This window comes from Vombatus ursinus, unplaced genomic scaffold, assembly GCF_900497805.2.
Source record: "Vombatus ursinus unplaced genomic scaffold, bare-nosed wombat genome assembly UNPS02010639.1, whole genome shotgun sequence".
In the NCBI taxonomy this organism is placed as follows: domain Eukaryota; kingdom Metazoa; phylum Chordata; class Mammalia; order Diprotodontia; family Vombatidae; genus Vombatus; species Vombatus ursinus.
Window position 1 is genome coordinate 1,509,028 of NW_020950417.1, and position 19,855 is coordinate 1,528,882.

The 19,855-nt window shown below is 39.7% G+C and overlaps 1 long non-coding RNA gene across 1 annotated transcript in view; it reads right to left on the minus strand.

Annotated features, from left to right (window-relative positions):
* Positions 1-19,855, minus strand: part of LOC114037846 — a 25,255-nt gene continuing 5,400 nt past the window's right edge. Inside the window, exon 3 of the long non-coding RNA XR_003568518.1 lies at positions 1-1,958. This is a non-coding gene — a long non-coding RNA (uncharacterized LOC114037846). The remainder of the gene's footprint in view (positions 1,959-19,855) is intronic.

Consider the following 19,855-nt stretch of genomic DNA (forward strand, 5'->3'; position numbering starts at 1 on the left):
CAAAAGGCCAAACCCAAGGACCTAGAGGGCCACACTTGGCCTCAAGGTCGCAGGTTCCCCACTCCTGCAAGGAACCTATGGAAAGGTGATATAATGTACACATACAAAGATAAAGACTAATACTGTAATAATCACAACTTACAGTATGAGGTTTGTTTTCCTCACGATTACACCACAAGCCAGTGCTGCAGGTAGTAGGATTGTGTTCCCTCTTTCCTTATATTTTCAGTCCTCTTCTACCTTCCTCCCCTCAATGCATTCTATGATCCAGACATGTCTCTGTGACTTTCCACTGACTCTCCCACATGCTTGAAATGCTCTGCCCCACCCCTGCCCCCATTCCCGCCTCCAGCTCTTAGCTTGCCAGGCTTGGAGCCTCAGCCTGAAGTCCATCTGCTGCAGGAGCTTTTCCCATTCCCCCCAGTTGCTAAAGCCTTCCCTCTTCAGATTATCTTTCAGCTATTCTGCATAGATCATGTACATATCTATTTATTTACATGTTGTCTCCCCCATGAGAATGTATACTCCCCAATAGAGACTTTTTTTTGGCCTTTCTTTGTATCCCCAGCACTTAGCCTGGTGCCTGGTACATAGTAAGCACCCACAAGTCCAAATGACTGACTGCTATATGACAGATGATCCTGCTTTTCATAGCACCTTGTATATCTCTCAATCACTTATCACATGATACATTGCATTATATTTGTGCACATGCTTTATCTGATCTCCCAGATCTATAAGTTCCATGAAAGCAGAGAACCTATTGTATTACTCTCATGCTTGCCATGGCATCCAACACAGTCCCTTGCACATAGTGGGTCCTCAATAAATGTGAATTAAATAAATATTAGAATTCAGAAAGCAAGGAGAGATCATTGTAGGCTGGTATGGTTAGGAAAGGCTTCTTGGAAGAAATAAGTCTTGAACTTGTCTTGAAGATTGGAAGAACTTAAATAGGAAAAGAAGAGAGTATCCAGGAAAGGAGAGGAAGGCCAATCCTGGAAACAGCCTTGAGGAAAAGGAGTTTCTTTGGATAGAACGCCAGAAGCAGTCAAGTGAAACAAGGGGGCAATGAAAGAATGTCAGAGCATGATGCTGGTACCCTCTCAAGCAACAGTCATAGAAGTTCCCCAAAGAAAGCAAGTCTGTCCTTTGGAAGTATCTTCAGTCTTGTTTCCCATCCCTCTTCCTAGGCCAGAGTCAGTGTAAAATTTCCACCTTATATCCTGTAGCTGAAAATCTAGCCAGGGCTCCTCTGCCTACAGCTAGGTCTAATCAGGATGACCCTAGGCCCAAATTCAGTGCTACTCACCTCTCAGACCCAGGGAGGGATGAACTCTCTTACTCCCTGATTAGCTCTAGTCTCACCTCAAACCCCAGAAGAGTTCCAGGCTTGTGAGGAACCCTGGGAGAGGCAGCTGAAACATCAACAGCAAGAAGGGGAAGTCTGGGCAGTTCTAGTAATACTGTACCCATAGAGCCTCAGTTGAGAGGGGGAAGCAGAGAAGAATGAAGGGATGGAGACTGTTGGGAGTCAGAGGGAATTTTGTCAGTATACAGTTTTGGGGGGGGGAGGGAGAAGTAGATAGATAGGAGGGAGTGACTTTATAGGGAACATCAGGGAAGTTGTTCTGAGGGAACATTTCCATTTCTACCATCCATTTCCATTTCCAGTTCCATACCATCTCCAGGCCCACTCTCATCCTCCTTAGTTTAGATACAAATAAGATCTTTTTTTTTTCTTTCCCCTTATAATACCAGTGTTGTCCATCAATGACGTATAGGCTTTCCACTGGTCTGGAGAAAATCTCTAGGATGACATCTGACTGGCTCAGAAATGCTTCCAAACAGATGATTGCAACGTCCTTCTTAGATGTGGCTGGGGGAAGGCCAAGACCTGAGGCAGAACAGGGCAGTGAGGAATAACCAGCTGAGAGGGCTTAGGGAAACCACTGTTCCTAAAACAGGAAAAAAAAAAAAAAAAGATGAACAAACAGTACTAAACAACTTCCCCAGAGAAGACCTTATATGGGGACAGGGGCAGAGAATTTAAGGGAGCTTAAGGAAGGGAAGGAAGTAAGGATTAAGGAGGGCCTCTCAGCTCTATCGAAAACTAGTAACAGACCACACACCCACTGTGCAATACATACAACAATATATACACACATACTGCCTCTTCACACATATAGATACAACATAACACAGTGGTGAAAACACTGGATTTGGGAATCAGAAGTCTTGGGTTACTGGATAAGTCCAAGTACTCTCTTCTATAAAATGAAGGGGTTGGATTAGACCAGGGGTTCTCAATTTTTGTGTGTGTCATGAACCCCTTTAATGATCTGGAGAAATCTGTGGGCCCCTTCTCAGAATAACTTATTTTCTTTTAAGAAAACTCATAATTAAAGGAAACACTAGATTTCAGTTAGAAGTTAGAGAAAATATGTAATTTTTTTCCCCAAACAAATTCACAGACCTTCTGAAATCTGTCCATGGATCCCTTAGGAAATCTGTGGACCCAGGTTAAGAATACCTGGATTACATGATCTCTAAAGCACCTTCCTAAACTAGGTGGCACAATGGATAGAGCACCAGGCCTAGAATTAGGAGGACCTGAGTTCAAATTCGGCCTCGGACATTTACTAGCTGTGTAACCCTGAGCAAGTCATTTTGTTGTAGTATCATAGTGTGTTGTGGCAGCACCATTTCAAAGAATTCAGAGTCAGACCACCCATATACTATAGGCATTTATTGAGGACGGACACCCCTCAGAAACGGGCTAGGTTCCAAGAGGAACCAGCAACTTCAGAGAAAATAAAATGGATTTTTATAGGGTAAAGATGCAATTAAGTAACAGAAATTATGATTATTAAAAAGGCAAGAGGGGTTTGTCAAGGGATTAGGTAATAGGGGAAGGGTCCCTTCTATGGTTCAGTGATCAAACATCCTGGTCATGCTGCTTTCTGATTGACTGGCTATCGTGGTCCTGTCTGGTCAAGATGGATAGTTAGGTATTGTGGTCCTGTCTTGGGCTAAATGGATAATGTGATTGTAGTTGAGTACAAGGACACACCTGTTCAAATATGTGAATTGGATGTGAGGGCAGCGGCTGGCTAGGGCAGTGGCTATATTGAGTCTGGGGGCCTATGGTGCAGTTAAAGCCAGATTGTGTGACTAAATCAGGATGTGCCTGCTGTTCAGTGGGGCCCATAAGAAAGTTAGAATATTGAGGCGGGGGGCAGCTTTATTAGGATTCCATCAACTTAACTCTGTTTGCCTCAGTTTCCTCATCTGTAAAATGAGCTGGAAAAGGAAATGGCAAACCACGCTAGTATCTCTGCCAAGAAAACCCCAAATAGGGTCACAAAGAGTAAGACGCGACTGAAAGTGACTGAACAACAAAGTTCCTTCCAGATCCAAAACCTATGAGTCCTACATATAGGACATACACAATGAATATTCTGTTATTTAGAATGTAACTGATTTTTGAGCAGGGTGCCCAAAATGGACTCCCTAATATTTTCTGGATTGCCAATCTGCCCCTCAGAGTCTGAAGGATGACAGCAGCTGAGAAACTGAGAGAAGGATGGTGGAAGATTCCTGAATTGTCATTTTCCACATTATGACCTGATATATAGAACTGCCCCCTAGTCCCTTCGCAGAGGTTGGGAGGAGCGTGCACTTTTAAGAAACAGGAGGCTGTGTGAGGGGACAAAGCAATGATAAAGTAGTATATGGGCATGCTTGATCGGATGCCTTCTCTTAAGATTCCAATTCTTCCTTCCTGAGCCATGCAGGGTATGGTAGCACTTGGCTACAACTGGGTGAAGCCAAGGTGGCTGACTGCCAGGCAGGATAGCAGCAACTGACTTTGGAATTGCAACTGCTGGATTGAGCAGCCAATGCAGCTGCTGCCCCACATACTTCCTAAGAAGTTATTTGGGAGAAGGAGGTGAGAAAATTTCAGTAGCTGAGATTGGGAGGTTCTCATCCATCATTCGAACTGGCAGCAAGAGAGGCAGATTGGAGTGAGACAACAGTCATTCAGATGACAAAATAGTCATTTGGGTGACTAGCATAAGGGGAACTGTGTCTGGACAGAGTGGAGAACCAGAACAAATTTCAAAAATCTCAGATACCAGTGATTAAAATATTCCAGCACAACCCCTGTCCTGCCTAAGCCCCAACCGTTCCCCTTTTCTCTTGTTTTTTATTGTTCCATTTTAGGACCCAGTGAGGAGCCCTTGGGCCCCAGCATTGACCTCCTAATTCCTTTTTCTGTGACTTAGAGTAGAGGAGGAAGTTCAAGAAGTTTGCAAATACAAGTATATTGAAACTCTTGTATTTTTGATATGTTAAATAAACTCCACAGCCACTAAATGTTCATTGCTTAAGTCTTCTTATAAATGTAGTTGCTGGTCAACAAAGAGCAAGAAATTTTCCAGAGACATGGTAGAGGGAAAGAACCATAAATTCTACATTAATATCTGAAGGTGATATTTTATTTTTCATATTCTAGTGGAAATTCAGAACCTGATCAGCACAAGTTTATCTTTGCCTAACTCTTTGAACAGACCAGTTGGCTAGATTGGATATGCCTATTGTCATGGACATGTAATGGGGGTCTGCCACATGCCTAGACCACATAAGGTGATATATCTTCCTGTGAAAGACGCTAGGGAGATGCTTCTGGAAGAATTGTGATGGTGCATAAGGGAAGTGACTAGGGAAGACTGGAGCCTGTGTACATATTCTGTAACTGGTTCCAGTTGGCTAAGCAAGTGTTGAAGAGCTCTTTGATTGGCTGTGGAGGCATTCAGAAAGTCCTATAAATTTCAGCAATGATCTCTTTGCCTTATTCATTTCTTCAAGATCTAGATGATTCCTTCACTCATGGAATCCGATGAATGGAATGAATTTGGGAGCTTTAAAATGTCAGGAGAGCAAGCCACAAGAAACTGGGCATCCGAGTTGAGGCAGGGTTTCTCAGCCAGTGCAGCTTTGATGCCCCAGAAATGAAGAGCCATTATCAGGGCCTGACTTCAGGATTCAAATCCAGCGGAAGGATTCATCCAGCAGTCATGCTGCATCCGGACATGAACTTGGTGTGACCAAGCCAACAAGTCCACAAATATTTATTAAGAGCTTACTCTGGGTCAACCACTGTGCTAAGTCCTCGAAATGAAAACACAAGCTGAAAGACAGTCCCCATCCTCAAGGAGCTTAAATTCTAACGAGTGAAGACCGTGTATCAAAGCAGACTGAAAAGGCAGGGGAGTTTTGTGAACTAAGTTTTGAGCCTACTCCTACAGAGGTTAAGGGGGTATTGGGGAAAATGTTTGTACATTCATTCTTGCTAATTCTTGAAGTAAATATTCCTTTGTAAAAGCCACCTGATGGCAAGTGGCTAAATGGAACTGGGTGTGCTAGTCACTGGCCCTCTAACAATGAGGGAGAACAGAGTGAGTGTGGACTCAAGCGAATGGCAATAGAGAAAAAGCCACCCTCAAACCCCTCGGTGGACCCTAGAACCCTAAGTGCCTGGCTCCAGAAGAGAGAGCCAGAACACACTTGCTACAGTGAGAATCTTTAGCACAGTCATCAAATACACAGCTCTGTGTCGTATTCAGCCTGCAACAGTCCCAAGTACGGCAGAAACAGATTAAAATGCAATTGGGAAATATTTAGGAAAATAAAAATAAAATAAAACATAGATGACATTACGTTTTAAAACTAAGTCAAGATGAAGCTTACAGGGATCCTTACGTACAGTTTCGTGGCCCCATTTCTAGTTGAGTTTGACTCAAATAGAAACTCTTGAGTTTCACATCAAGGCTTTAGCACATGTGTCAAAGGGATCATGACAGAGAAACTGGGTTGATGGATGGAGTAGAGCACCACCTAATGAGCAAAATGATAAACTACACTCACTTGTTGAATGATAAGTCATGGCTTGTCTCTTGTAGGCTCACTGTTGTAGCATCTCAAGTGTCATCTGGGACACCTATCATATACACACCCAGTGCATCTGCATCACAGAAATAAATATTAGGAGCTTCTGATCCTCATCAAGGATTAGCCTAAAAATAGGCTAATAGAGGGGCAGCTAGGTGGTACGGTGGATAGAGCTCCAGCCTTGGAGTCAGGTAAGACCTGAGTTCAAATCCAGATACTTGATACTTACTAGCTGTGTGACCCTGGGCAAGTCACTTAACCCTGATTGTTTTACCCCCTCCAAAAAAAAATGGAGAACAAATGAATAAGGAAAATTTTAAACAAAAAGGCATAACATGGTAGAGTAGAAAGACAATATAAGCTCCATGAAGAGACAATTCTTTTTTTTTTTTTTTTGGTCTTTATATGTCGAGCACAGTGTCTTGTACTGTGTGCTTAATAAATGACCATCAAATTGACTTGAATTATTGAATTGAGAAAGCACTGAACTTAGTGTCAGAAAATCTGGGTTTAAGTCATGATGTTTCTGATTTTCTGTTCTGATTAAGAAGGCTTTCAACTGAAAATGCAGCTAGAAAGAATAAAGTGCCTACATATAACTGTTAATTGGAGGGATTAGATGTGTTTTGCTTGGCCCCAGAGAGGAAAAGTAGGAGATGGTAGGAGTAGTAAGGAGGTAGATTTTTGGGGGGGGCGGGGGGGAGGGTCACAAAGTATAGTTTAATTGGACAATGACTGGTAACAGCACAAGTCTTTCATGCCAATTTTACTGGTTCATTTCTAGACCCACATGTGCAAAGCTCAAGGCTGGTTTTCATGACCGATGCTCCAGATCAGAATACAGACCTTAAAAGTGGCCTCAGGGGCTTAAGACCCCTCTGGAGTAAGGCTAGAGGCCCAGGGGAGAACGCACCACCCCAATCAGTTTCTTCATTCAAAATGGGGATAATGATAATCATTCTACTTACCTCATGGCAGTAACCTTCATAAATTGTAAAATGTTATTTCAATGTGAGATAAGCAAAGAAAGAGGGATAGGACATATATGTACAAAAATATTCATATCGGCATTTTTTGTTATAGCAAAGAATTGGAATGTAAGATGAGGTAAGAAAAGAATTGGGGAGAGGGTGAATAAGACATGAATTCACAAACTCAAACCTTCTTCCAGTCAAATGACTAGGTTTATTGTAATGTTGATAGAAGCTGATGAGATTCCTAGTACAATTTAATAGAGGTGAGACTGATACACACAAAAAGGACTGTGAAAAGAATCTGGATGGGATCAAGGAGTGGCAAGTAGTCTGCGGTGGGGCCAGGTGTAACTGTGAAAGGAATGTCAAGTAGGCTAATTAGGTGATCTAGATGGAATTAAGAAGTGGTCAGTATTTGCAAGTAGTGTGGGGTGGGCCAAGAGTACAGTGAAAGGAATGTCAAGTAAACTAATTAGGTGATGTGGGGAGGGGAGGTCAGCAGTTGCTTTGGGTGGAGGCACCTTTGATCTGGGCTGCCGAAACATATGAGAAAATTGAGGGACTGCGGTCCTTTCAAAGACGTGCTCTTTTACTTTTAGGGGTCCAGGTCCCATCACCCCATCATTATGGCATTGTAAGAGATTATTCAGAGAAACTTCAGCAGACTTGTATGATCTGATGCAGAGTGAACTGAGCAGAATTGTGAGAACAATTTGTAACCACATTATAAAAAAAAAAGCAACTCTAAAACACCTAAGAACTCTGATCAATGGAATAACCAGGCCTCCAGAGGACTGATGATGAAGCACGAGTCTCACCTTCTGACAAAGAGAAGATGGACTAGCTTCATAATAACCTTTGTTATAAGAGAGGAGTTAAAAAAAAAAAAACCAGGGATGTGAAAATTGAGGAAAGGAGGGCCAATGATTCATTTTTTCATCAATTAATCAACAGTGATTCCAAAAAAAAAGAGAGAGAGAAAATAGAACACCAACGAAGCCTTTTTTTTTTTTAAATGCATAGAAGAAAATAAAGGAAGTCCAGGGGAGACACAGGCAAGGGCCAACATGTTGGATTTATTAAATACTTTTTTTTAAAAATCAAGCTGCATGTAATTGTGATTTGAAGTTTCATGTACAATCCTTTCTCTGTTCTTTGTATGTGGAAACATTCATGTTTGTTGGTGTTTATCAGGTTCAAAATAACAAAAAATAAAAATCTAAAAGCAAATAAATCCGAATTACCATGTTCATGACCTTGCTCTCCTAATGAAGATTATCGACCTCTAGTGTTGATTTTGTAAATAGACAATTGTGTTGTAAAGAAATCAGAGCACCATAGAATCCTTAAATTGAGAGTTTAGATTAGCTAGTCTAACATAAAACCACACTAATCTATTCTTCTGAACAAACATTTCCAGTGATTGAGAACTCAGTTCTTCAGAAGGCAAGCCCATTCCTTTGGGGGAATGACTCTAGTTGTCATAAGTTCTTAAATCCACCTCCCTATAACTTCTACCATTGCTCCTAGTTTTCCCCTCTAAGACCAAGCAGAAAAAGCCTAATCCCTTCAATGAACAGTTTTACCTGGGCAATTTAATCTCTCTTCCTGCGTTTGCAATTGAAAGTCTTCTTAATCAGATCAGTCAATCAATAAGAATTTATTAAGCTCTGGGGCAGCTAGGTAGTACAGTGGATAGAACACCTGCCCTGAAGTCAGGAGGACCTGAGTACAAAAATGAAACAGTTCCTACTCTCAAGGAACTCATACTGTATAGGAGTAGATACAAACGTCTATACAAAAGATATACAAAAAGGATATATAAAAGTATACACAAGATACATACAAAAAATATAAGGTAATTTTTACGGCGGAAGCACTAATAGCTTAGGAGAGCCAGGAAAGGCCTCATTAGAAGGTGACATTTAAGCTGAGTTCTGAGGAAGGAGAAGTTTCTAGAGGAGAAGAGAGTATATTCCAGATGTAGGGGATCAATAAAGCGGCATGTGTGAGGAACCTCAATTAAGTCAAGTTGACTGGACTGCAGAGTATGTGAGGTTTGTGAAGTATGTGAACATGTATCTGGCCAGGCATGACTTAGGCCAGTGGTGCAGGCTCCAGATTAGAATGAAATGAGATACTCATAGGTCATATAACATTTAACAAAAGAATTTCACTTAACAACAGCATGGATTCAGCAAAGACACAACACTGACTGAGTTGGGCACCGCGTACCCTTCCCTCTCCATTTATCACCGTGGTGCATGCTGTCAAAAGGGTACTTGGCACTAGTCTTTTTCTCTTAAGGGACTGAGATGTTAAGTCCACGGTTCAAGATTTTGTTGCCTAGATCAATTAAATGTTGGGGACAGTTTGCCTTTTAGGGGAAAACTAGACCAGGCTACATGGATTAATGGTGCTCCTACATCCTGCTAGGTTGTGAAGTTCTTTAAATGCAAAAAGAGGACCGACAAGACATTTCTGGTTCATATGGCTGCCTGAACAGAGACAGACCACTCAATAATTATATACATACTCTAGCAAAAACAAACAAACAAACAAACAAACCCTGAAATTCACTCCAGACCGAATAACGATAAAAAAAAAAGTTCAATGAGAAATTATAATGAGCGATTTCTTCCACTCCAGAATTGCACAAGAAAGTCAGCCAAAAGCCCATAGGCAATAGGAAAGGGGATCTACAACAAAACCAGGGCCAGCTGTTGGCTGGCAAATAGGTAGTAGCTGCCCAGATCAACTAAAGACAAGCCAGAAACAAATGTAGCCTACAAAGCTATGTGTTTGGAGGCCTCAGAAAAGAGTCTTCCCACAAGAAAGTACTAGGGATCTAAGACATCTCCAAAGGTCTCATGATGGAAAATGCTATCCACATTCAAAGAAAGATCTATGGAGTTTGAATGCAGATCGAAGCATACTATTTGCGATTTTTTTCTTCTGTTTTGTTTTGTTTCCTCATTCTGGTGGTTCCTCCTACTGGTTCTAATTCTTCCTTACAACTTCACTAATGTGAAAATATGTTTAACAGGAATGTATATGTATAGCCTATATCAGATTGCATGCCATCTTGAAAAGGGAAAGGGGAGGGAAGGGGAGAAAAATTTAAAATCAAAAGCTTATGGAAGTGATTGTTGATAAATCGAAATAAATTAATAAAAATAAATAAATAAAAAGTCCTAGGGAAATTGAAAACCAACTACTACAAAGAAATACTATAGATCCCGGGAGGCTTTAAAAAAAATCTAACCTAATATTATTATTATTAGTATTAGTATTATTATTAGTATTATTATAACAGCTGCCAGCAGAGATTCAAAGCAATAAACGGATTTTTGCACAGGGACTATTTGAATACCTAGAAGAAAAGAATACCAAGAAATAAAAAATGAAATAGGGATCTAGAGAAAAGAATTGAAAGAAGTTAAAATTTATAATTCTCATGTCAAAGAAAAATAAAAAGCATCCAGAAAGGAGTTAAAAAAAAAAAACAAGAAGCCATAATCAGGATCAAACAAGACCTGGCAGCTTCCATAAATGTGAGGAGAGCTTGGAGTACAACATTCCAAAATGCAAAAGAAGTAGGAATATGAAGGTAAAATCAAAACACTAGTTTGGAAAGAAGGAAGAAGAGGATGGAATTTGCTATTTCTTGTAATTGGGTATATGTGAGAAGAACCAGTTAGGTGAGGAAGTGGATAGAGTATCAGTCCTAGAATCAGGGAAACTCATCTTCCTGAATTCAAATCTGGTCTTGGACATTCACTAGCTGTGTGACCCTGAGCAAGTCACTTAACCCTGTTTGTCTCAGTTTCTTCATCTGTAAAATGAGCTGGAGAAGAAAATGGCAAACTACTCCAATATCTTTAACAAGAATGCCCCAAATGGGGTCATGGAAAGTTGGACACAAATGAAAATAACAAGAGAAGAAGATAAAGTACACCAAAATAGAGGAAGGGGTGAGTGAAGGAAGTATCAGATGAACCTCACTCTTATATGAAACAGACAAAAAATGGTTGAACACATACACATACACATATACATGCATAGTCAACAGGGAAAGAAGTGAGGTGGGAGGGAAATGGGGTGGAGGAAAAAAGGGAATATAAAATTGGAGAGGGAATAGTCAAAAGCAACACAACCTTCCTGATCCTGAAGGGGGGATAAAAGGGAAAAAAAGATAGGATCACAAAAAATTAGAACCTAATGGGGATAATGCATCCATCAACTAGGGATATATGGTATATGAATGGAATGAAATATTATGCCATAAGAAATTATGAAAGAGACAATTTTAGAGAATCCTAGGAAGTAGAAACTGATACAGAATGAAGTTAGCAGAATCAAAAGAACAACTTATATATTAACAACAACTTTGTAATGAAAGACAATTCTGAAAGGATTAAGAACTCTAATCAAGTGGTGCAGTGGATAGAGTGTGGCCCTGGATTCAGAAGGACTTGAGTTCAAATCTGGCCCCAGACACATAACACTTACCAGCTGTGTGACCTTGGGCAAGTCACTTAACCCCATTGCCTAGCCAAAACAAAAACAAAAAGAACTCTAATCAAAGAAATAGCCAATTATGTTGGTCCATAAGACCTACTATATGAAGCATATTACCCACAAAAAATGATGGACTCAAGGTACACAAAGAGCCACACATTTTGAGACATGAACACTGTGTGGATTTGTTTTACTTTACTACACTTACTTGTTAAAAAGGGTTGTTTTTCTCTGGTTTTTAATTGGAGAGATTTGGGAGGAAAGGGACAGCAATAATGATGCCTCTCCCCAAAAACAGAGCTATGGAAACATTTGCTAAATGAATAAAAGACAGAAGAAAGTTCTGAAGAAAGCACAGACAAGGACAGTTTTGAAAGTAATATGTGGAAATACATACATATATACACACAGACATATGTGTGTGTGAATATATGTGAATATGTAATATAAAATGGAGACTTGGCTTCATATACAATGCTCCTTTGGTCTGCTGTGTATATACAGAAATGCACTCTTTTTTTGGTGTTTAAGTTTAGAATTAAATTTAAATTTAAAAAGAGTTATGTCTGAGAATTTTTTTCTTTCTTCTCTATTTTCAGTTTAAAGCCTTCTTGGATCAGATACGTTAGAGAATCTTCAAGGAAATACATTTTTTTTCTAACTTTATTATATGTATTCTGTCCCTGGCAAAGAACCCATCATTCCAGTATCTTAGCCATGATCCAAAAAAAAAAAATCTAATCACTTATTCAACACTCTCAGTCAGCTGCTCATTTCCCGTATCCTCCTTTCTCTTAAAATAAAAAAAATCCCAACCTTTAATTAGAAGAAATGACAAAACCACAACTGTGCCCCTAAATCCTTGAACTTAATTCCCAGGACTTCTTGGTCTCTAGGGTCCCTTTTCAGTTTTCTAATAGCAATATTTTTGTCTCCACATGAATCACCAGAAGTGAATCATCTAAGGATGATGAAATACTTCTGACCTCCTATACTCTAGTCAAGCACATAATGAGCAAATTAATTTCTCAGGAAATCAGGCTAATGCTTGATGATTCTCAGGATTCCTCTTTCTCTAGAGTTATCCCCACCTCCAGCATTGAAAGTGAACCTAGGCAGCAGAACTAGTAAGTATTATTTCACGGCTTCATCATTTCTCACCACCTCCAACCAGGTCTTCTCTAATTCCCCATTTCAATCAATGGCATCCCAGATTCAATTCTTTGGAGTTATTTTGTTTCTCCCTCCCTGTTATTCCTTATAACTGCCACTAAATCCTGTCAATCTTCCCTTATATGTTATATTCATCGTATTCTAAGCCCTCATCCCTTCATGCTTCTATCATTGCAATTACCCAATTGGGCTCCCTCTCTTCAGACCCCCTAAATGTCAGAGTACAGGGCAGCATAGCCTGGAATGAATTCATGCATTCAAACAGCCTTCCATTCAAATGGCAAAGTTTATTGTGACACCAGTAAAAGCCATTGAAGTTCTTTAGGGAACTTGCAGCTTAATAGGGGATGAAGCTAAAGCTTATATAGAAAAAGTAAAGCGAATGTGTGTCAAGTAAGCTGATTAGGTGATTCGAGGTGGAATTAAGGAGTGGTCAGCATATGCAAGTAGTCTGGGTGCTGGGCTGCTGGAATGTATGGGAAAACTCAGGGAGTCAGCAGAGATAGCTTTGTTGAAAAGACAAGATAGAAGGGTTGTCAGAGCATGGTCCTTGGGCAGGCATCCCCATGCTAGTGCTGATAGCTTTTATCTGAGGAATTACAGGGTCAACTCTGTGTGTGTGTGTGTGTGTGTGTGTGTGTGTGTGTCTCTGCAACAGGGAGAAATTTTTCTCACAGGAATGGGGTGTGGGGACCTTGCTGGGATTCTGGGCTACTTTCAGAGATATGATCTTCGTCTTTTGGGTTCCAGGCCCCACCACCCCATCACATCCACATAGTAGGGGATGCAGAGTGGGCATGATCCAAAGGCCCCTTACGGTCTCCATGTCAAGAATTCTGGGCATGCCCAGATAAGCCTAGTTACATACAGGAAGCCTTTCCCATCCTTCCTATTTCTAGTGCCTTTCTTCTGTTAATTACTTCTAAACTATTCTGTAAATAGCTTGTTTGTTCATAAGTTTGTACATCTTATCTTCTCCATTAGAATGTGAGATGCTTTAGAGCAGAGACTGTCTTTTACCTTTCTTTTTATCCCTAGCTCTTAGCACATTGCCAGGAATGTAGCAGGTACTTAATAACTGTTTACTGACTGACTATATAGAGCATTGTTTCCTAGCATCTAATTACATATGAGATTTTTTAGTACTTTAAAGTTTAATCCCTGGGAAACTCAGACTCAAAGAACAGTTTAGGAACTATGATACAATTGTATATTGACTATTTGTGTCAAATCTGACAAAAAATGGATTTGGGGTTTTTTAACCTAAATTGGAGATCCTGATTGAAGGTGGGAGAGATGGTGGACCTGTGGAATTAGAAGGTGGTCACCACCGTTAGAAGCTGCATACAGAAACGAGAAGACACAAGCAGACAGAGCTGAGAAGTCATTAAGAGAAGCAGAGAAGCAGAGGGGAGAAAGGCTAAGTTAGCAGTGGCAACAGCAGCCTTGAGCTAACACCCAAATAGATACCCACAGGCCCTGCAATTCATTAGGGTGATTGGACTGTTTGAGAAGACCTCTAAGGAAAGGCTGCCTTACTCTTTAGCGCCATCTACTGTCTGGACAGAGGGGAAATCTCTCAGAGGCATGCACACTCGCCCTTCCCTATCGTGAGGGAAAACCCTCAGGACTCAGAAAACCAACCTGACCAGCTTTGCAGATTTGCAGCGACGGGGAGGGAGGCAGGGTGGAAGGATTGGTTTGTTTTGTTTTGCTTTTCAGAAAATGTCATTATTTTATTAATAGACGTAGACAAAGCTTTTGATAAAATTCATCACTTCTTTATGGAATAAAAAAAAAAGACAGAAATAGGGAGATTTTAAAAAACATCATATAAAGTATGTACCTTAAGTCAAGGGCAGCTAGGTGGTACAGTGGATGAAGTGCTGGGCCTGGAGTTAGAAAGATTCATCTTCCTGAGTTCAAATGTGACCTCAGATACTTACTAGCTCTGTGACCTTGGGCAAGTCACTTAACTCTGTTTGCCTTAGTTTCCTCATCTGTAAAATGAGCTGAAGAAGGAAATGGCAAAGCACTCCAGTGTCTTTGCCAAGAAATGAGATCAGGAAGAGTCAGACACAACTGAACAACAACCTTAAGTCAAGAGCTAAAATAACATGCAATGTAGAAATATTAGAAGCATTCTCATTAAAAAACTAGCAAGTAACAAGAATGCCCATTTGTATCACTTTTATTTGGAGTAGTGTTGGAAATTCTAACAATTGCAATGAGACAGGAAAAAGCTAATAGTGCCAATAACATTGGAAATGCTGATGATATTATTTGCATATATCACATTTCTAGAAAATGCAACTATCTCAACCAGAAAATTAATGGAGACAGTAATTGAGTTTAGCAATGTTGCAGGTATAAATCCACAAAATAAGTCACATTCTCATTTACTAACAATAATGACCAAGATGACCTCATAAATCTCATTTGCAATAGCAACAAAACCCCTTTACTTAAAGACGACTTTAAAATGTTAATAACTCAAATAAAATGACAACTTTAACAACATTTGGTGTTCATAGATTGGTCAGATTGGTATGGCAAAAATGACTATCTTCCTCAAATTAATTTGCATAGTTAATGAGATACCTATCAAAACCTCAAAAGATTTGATAGAACTGGATAACATTATAATGAAGTTTTATATGGAAAACAAAGAGGCAAGAAATCCAGAGGCATCTTAGGAAAAAAAAAATCTGATTAAAGTAGTATCCCACACTATAAATATAGTTCTCCTCCCTCAAGAAGAAGTTCAAGAACTATCTTCTGCATGTGCTCTCCTTCCCAAAGTATATTTAGCTCCTTTATATATATTTGTATGTATTTACTTAATTTTTATTCTGTATACCTTTTCATTTGTACTTGCTGTCTCCCCCACTATAACATAAGCTCTTTCTGAGTAGGAATTGTTTGATTTTAGAAAATTTTTAAAATTTTAGTTCCAAATTTTTTCCCTTCCTCTACCTTCCCCCACCCATCAAGAAGGCAAGAGATACCATACATATCATTCATACAACACATTTCCATATTAGCCATGTTGCAAACAAACAAGAAACATAAAGTGAAGAAACATGCTTCAATCTTCACTCAGAGTTCATTAGTTTTCTCTCTGGAAATGGAGGATTTTTCATCATGAGTCCTTTGGAATTGTCATGGGTCAGAGTAGCTAAATCTTCCACAGTTGATTACCATTACAATGTTGATGTTACCATGTACAATGTAGGTCTGCTCACTTCACTTGCATCAGTTCATATAAGTCTCTGGTTTTTCTGAAACTATCCTCCTCATTTCTTACAGCACAATAATATTCCATCACAATCACATACCACAGTTCATTCAATCATTCCCCAGGTGACGGACATCTCCTTAGTTTCCAATTCTTTGCCGCCACAAAAAGAGCTATATTTTTGTATAGTTGGGTCCTTTTCCTTTTTCTTTGATTTCTTTGGGGGTACAGACCTAGTAATGGTATTGCTGGATCAAAGAGTATGCACAATTTCATAACCCTTTGGGCATAGTTCCAAATTGTTCTCCAGAATGGTCACTATTCCACCAAGTGCATTAGTGTATCTATTTTTCCACACCCCCTCCATCATTTTCCTTTTCTATCATGTTAGCCAAGCTGAGAGAAGTGAGGTAGTCCCTCAGAGTTGTTTTAATTTGCATTTCTCTAATCAATAGTGATTTAGAGTATGTTTTCACATGACTATTGAGACCTTTAACTTCTTCTGAAAACTACCTGTTTATATACTTTTACCATTTTATCAATAGGGGGATGGCTCTTATTTATAGAAATTGGGCTCATTTCCCTATATATTTGAGAAATGATACCTTTATCAGGGAAACTTCCTATAAAAACAATCCCTCCTCCCAGTTTCCTATTTTCCTTCTAATTTTGGCTGTATTGGTGTTTGTGCAAAACTTTTCTAATTTAATGTAGTAAATATCCATTTTACCTCCCATGATCCTTTCTATCTCTCGGTAGGTCATGAGCTCTTCCCTTATCCATAGACCTGACAGGTAATTTTTTTCCAGGCTTCTCTAATTTATTTATGATATTACTTTTTTTGTCTAAATCATGTATCCATTTTAAGCTTATCTTGGTATACAATGTGAGATGTTGGTCTATGCCTGGTTTCTGCCATACTGCTTTTCAGTTCTCCCAGTAGTTTTTGTCAAATAATAAATTCTTGTCCCAAGAGTTTGGATCCTTGGGGTTATCAAACACTAATGGGCAAGTCACTTAATCCTGTTTGCCTCAGTTTCCTCCCCTCCCCAAATATCACAATCATCACAGGGGATTGGAATGCTAAAGTAGGAAGTCAAAAGATAATTAGGATAACTGGCAAGTTTGGCCTTGGAGTACAAAACGAAGCAGGGCAGAGACTAATAGAGTTTTGTCAAGATAACTTGCTGGTCACATGAACCCTCTTTTTCAATAACCCAAAAGTGCCTCTACACATGGACATCATCAGGTGGTCAATATAGAAATCATATTGATTATGCACTTTGCAGACAAGGGTGGAAAAGCTCTATATAATCAGTTAAAACAAGATATGGAGTTGACTATGGCTCAGATCATGAGCTTCTTATTGCAAAATTCAGACTTAAATTGAGTAAAGTAGGGAAAACCATCAGACCATACAGGTATGACCTAAATGACATCCCTTATAAATATGAAGTAGTGGCAATAAATAGGTTTAAGGGATTAACTCTAATAGATAGAGTTCCTGAAGAACTAGGATAGAGGTTCACAATATTGTATAGGAGGCAGTAATAAAAAACATTCCAAAGAAAAAGAGCAAGAAAGCAAAAAGCTATCTGATGAAGTTTTACAAATAACTGAAGAAAGAAGGAAAATAAGTTGTAAAAGAGAAAGGAAAATATATAACCAACTGAATGCAGAATTCGAGAGAATAGCAAGGGGAGATAAGAATGTTTTCTGAAATGAGTGATGCAAATATATAAAAGAAAACAACAGAATAGGAAAGACAAGATATCTCTTCAAGAAAATTAGAGATATAAAGGGAAAGTTTCATGCAAAAAATGGGCATGAAAAAAATGGTAGGGATTTAATAGAAACAGAAAAGACTAAAAAAGTGGTGGCAAGAATACACAAAAGAACTATACAAGAAAGATCTTAACATCATCAATAACCATAATGATGTGGTTACTGATCTGGAGTCAGACATCCTGGAGAATGAAGTAAAATGGGCCTTAGGAGGCATTGCTAACATTAAAGCTAATGGAGGTAGTGGAATTCCAGCGAACTATTTAAAACCTTAAAAGATGATGCTATTAGAGAGCTGCACTCAATATGCCAACAAATTTGGAAGACTCATCAGTGGCCAATGGATTGAAAAAGATACTTTATAGCTCAATCCTAAAGAAAAGCAATACCAAAGAATGTTCAAATTACCAAACAATTGCACTCATTTCACATGCCAGCAATGCTATGCTTAAGATTCTTCAAGCTAGGCTTTGGCAATATGTGAACCGAGAATTACCAGAAAAGCAGATTTGTTTTAAAAGAGGCAGAGAAACTAGAGACCAAACAGCCTTTGCTGGATTATGGAGAAAGCAAGGGAGTTCCAGAAAAAAACATCTACTTCTGCTTCATTGACTACACTAAAGCCCTTGACTATGTGCGTCGCAAGAAAATATGTCAAGTTCTCAAAGAGATGGGAGTACCAGATCATCTTACTTGTCACCTGAGAAAACTGCATGCAGGCCACAAAGCAACAGTTAGAATTGAACAAAGAACAACCGATTGGTTTAAGAAGGGAAAAGGAGTACAACAAGGCTGTATATCGTCACCTTACTTATTTAACTTATATGCAGAGTACGTCATGAGAAACGCCAGGCTGGAGGACTCAAAAGCTGGAATTAAGGTTGCCAGGAGAAATATCAACAATCTCAGATATAACACTGATGGCAGAAACTGAGGAGGAAATAAGCCTCTTGATGAAGGTGAAAGAGGAGAGAGTAAAAGCTGGCATGAAGCGTAACATTAAAGGAAAAAAAGATCTTGGCAACTGGTCCCATCATTTCCTGGCAAATAGAGGAAGAAGAAATGGAAGCAGTGTCAGATTTTATATTCTTGGGTTCAAAGATCTTTGTACACGGCAACTGGAGCTATGAAATTAAAGGATGCTTGCTCCTTGGAAAAAAAGCTATGGCAAATCTGGACAGCACACTAAAAAGTAGAGACATCACCTTGCCAACAAAAATCTGTACAGACAAAGCTATGAGGACCATGACATCAGGGAGATGATGACATGACTTGCAACTGACTTTGATTTGAGTGAGGGAAGACTATGCAAAGTCACCAGCCTCACTTTCTCCTCCAGAGCCATCTGGGTCCAGTGGCCAGATATGGATCAGGATGACTGGACACTGCCCAGGATGCAGTGGGAGACCTTGGCCCTGTTAAGCTAAGTTCTATCTAGGTTCTCATTTTGAGTGAAGCAACACCCATTCAGTGAATAGGCCTCTTTAAGAAGTGAGTCCAGGGATCATTAAATTTAATAAATAGACTTTAAAAAAAAATCAAACTGGGAGGGGAAGAACCCCTCGGGGTTGCTGGCCAAAAGAGAAACAGTTACTATTTACATTCTCTCTGAGCCTGGAAGACCCAAAAAATAGCCATTAAGTGGAGGTTGGGCAGGGACTTATTGTTGTCCAATCCATTCTGGGGTGGGGGGAAGGAGGGGATGGCAAGGGAGGGGAGGGGAGAGGATCTCACTATCTCCCTAAAGTTGTGATCCTCTTCAAGAAGGAAGGACAAACCACCACCTGTGAATAGTCTGAACTGCCTGAACGGCGACACAGCTAGCTAGGTCCAGCTCCCCTCTCCTCCTCCTCCAGCACCACGATTCTGCAGTGCTCAGCTTCCCTTATAATGCAGCAACCAGAACACAACACAACCATAACCTGTATGGCTATGAGAGTTGGACTATAAGGAAAACTGAATGCAGGAGGAGACTTTTGAGAGCCCCTTGGGTATCAAGGAGATCAAATCCGTCAATACTTAATGAAATTAATTCAGGTTATTCACTGGAAAGTCAGATACTGAAACTGAAGCTTAAATACTTTGGCCACATAATGAGAAGACAAGACTTGTTGGAAAAGACCCTGATGTTGGGAAAGATTGAAGGCAGAAGGAGAAGGGGACAGGTAAGGATGAGATGGATAGATAGTATCATGAAAACAACGAACAT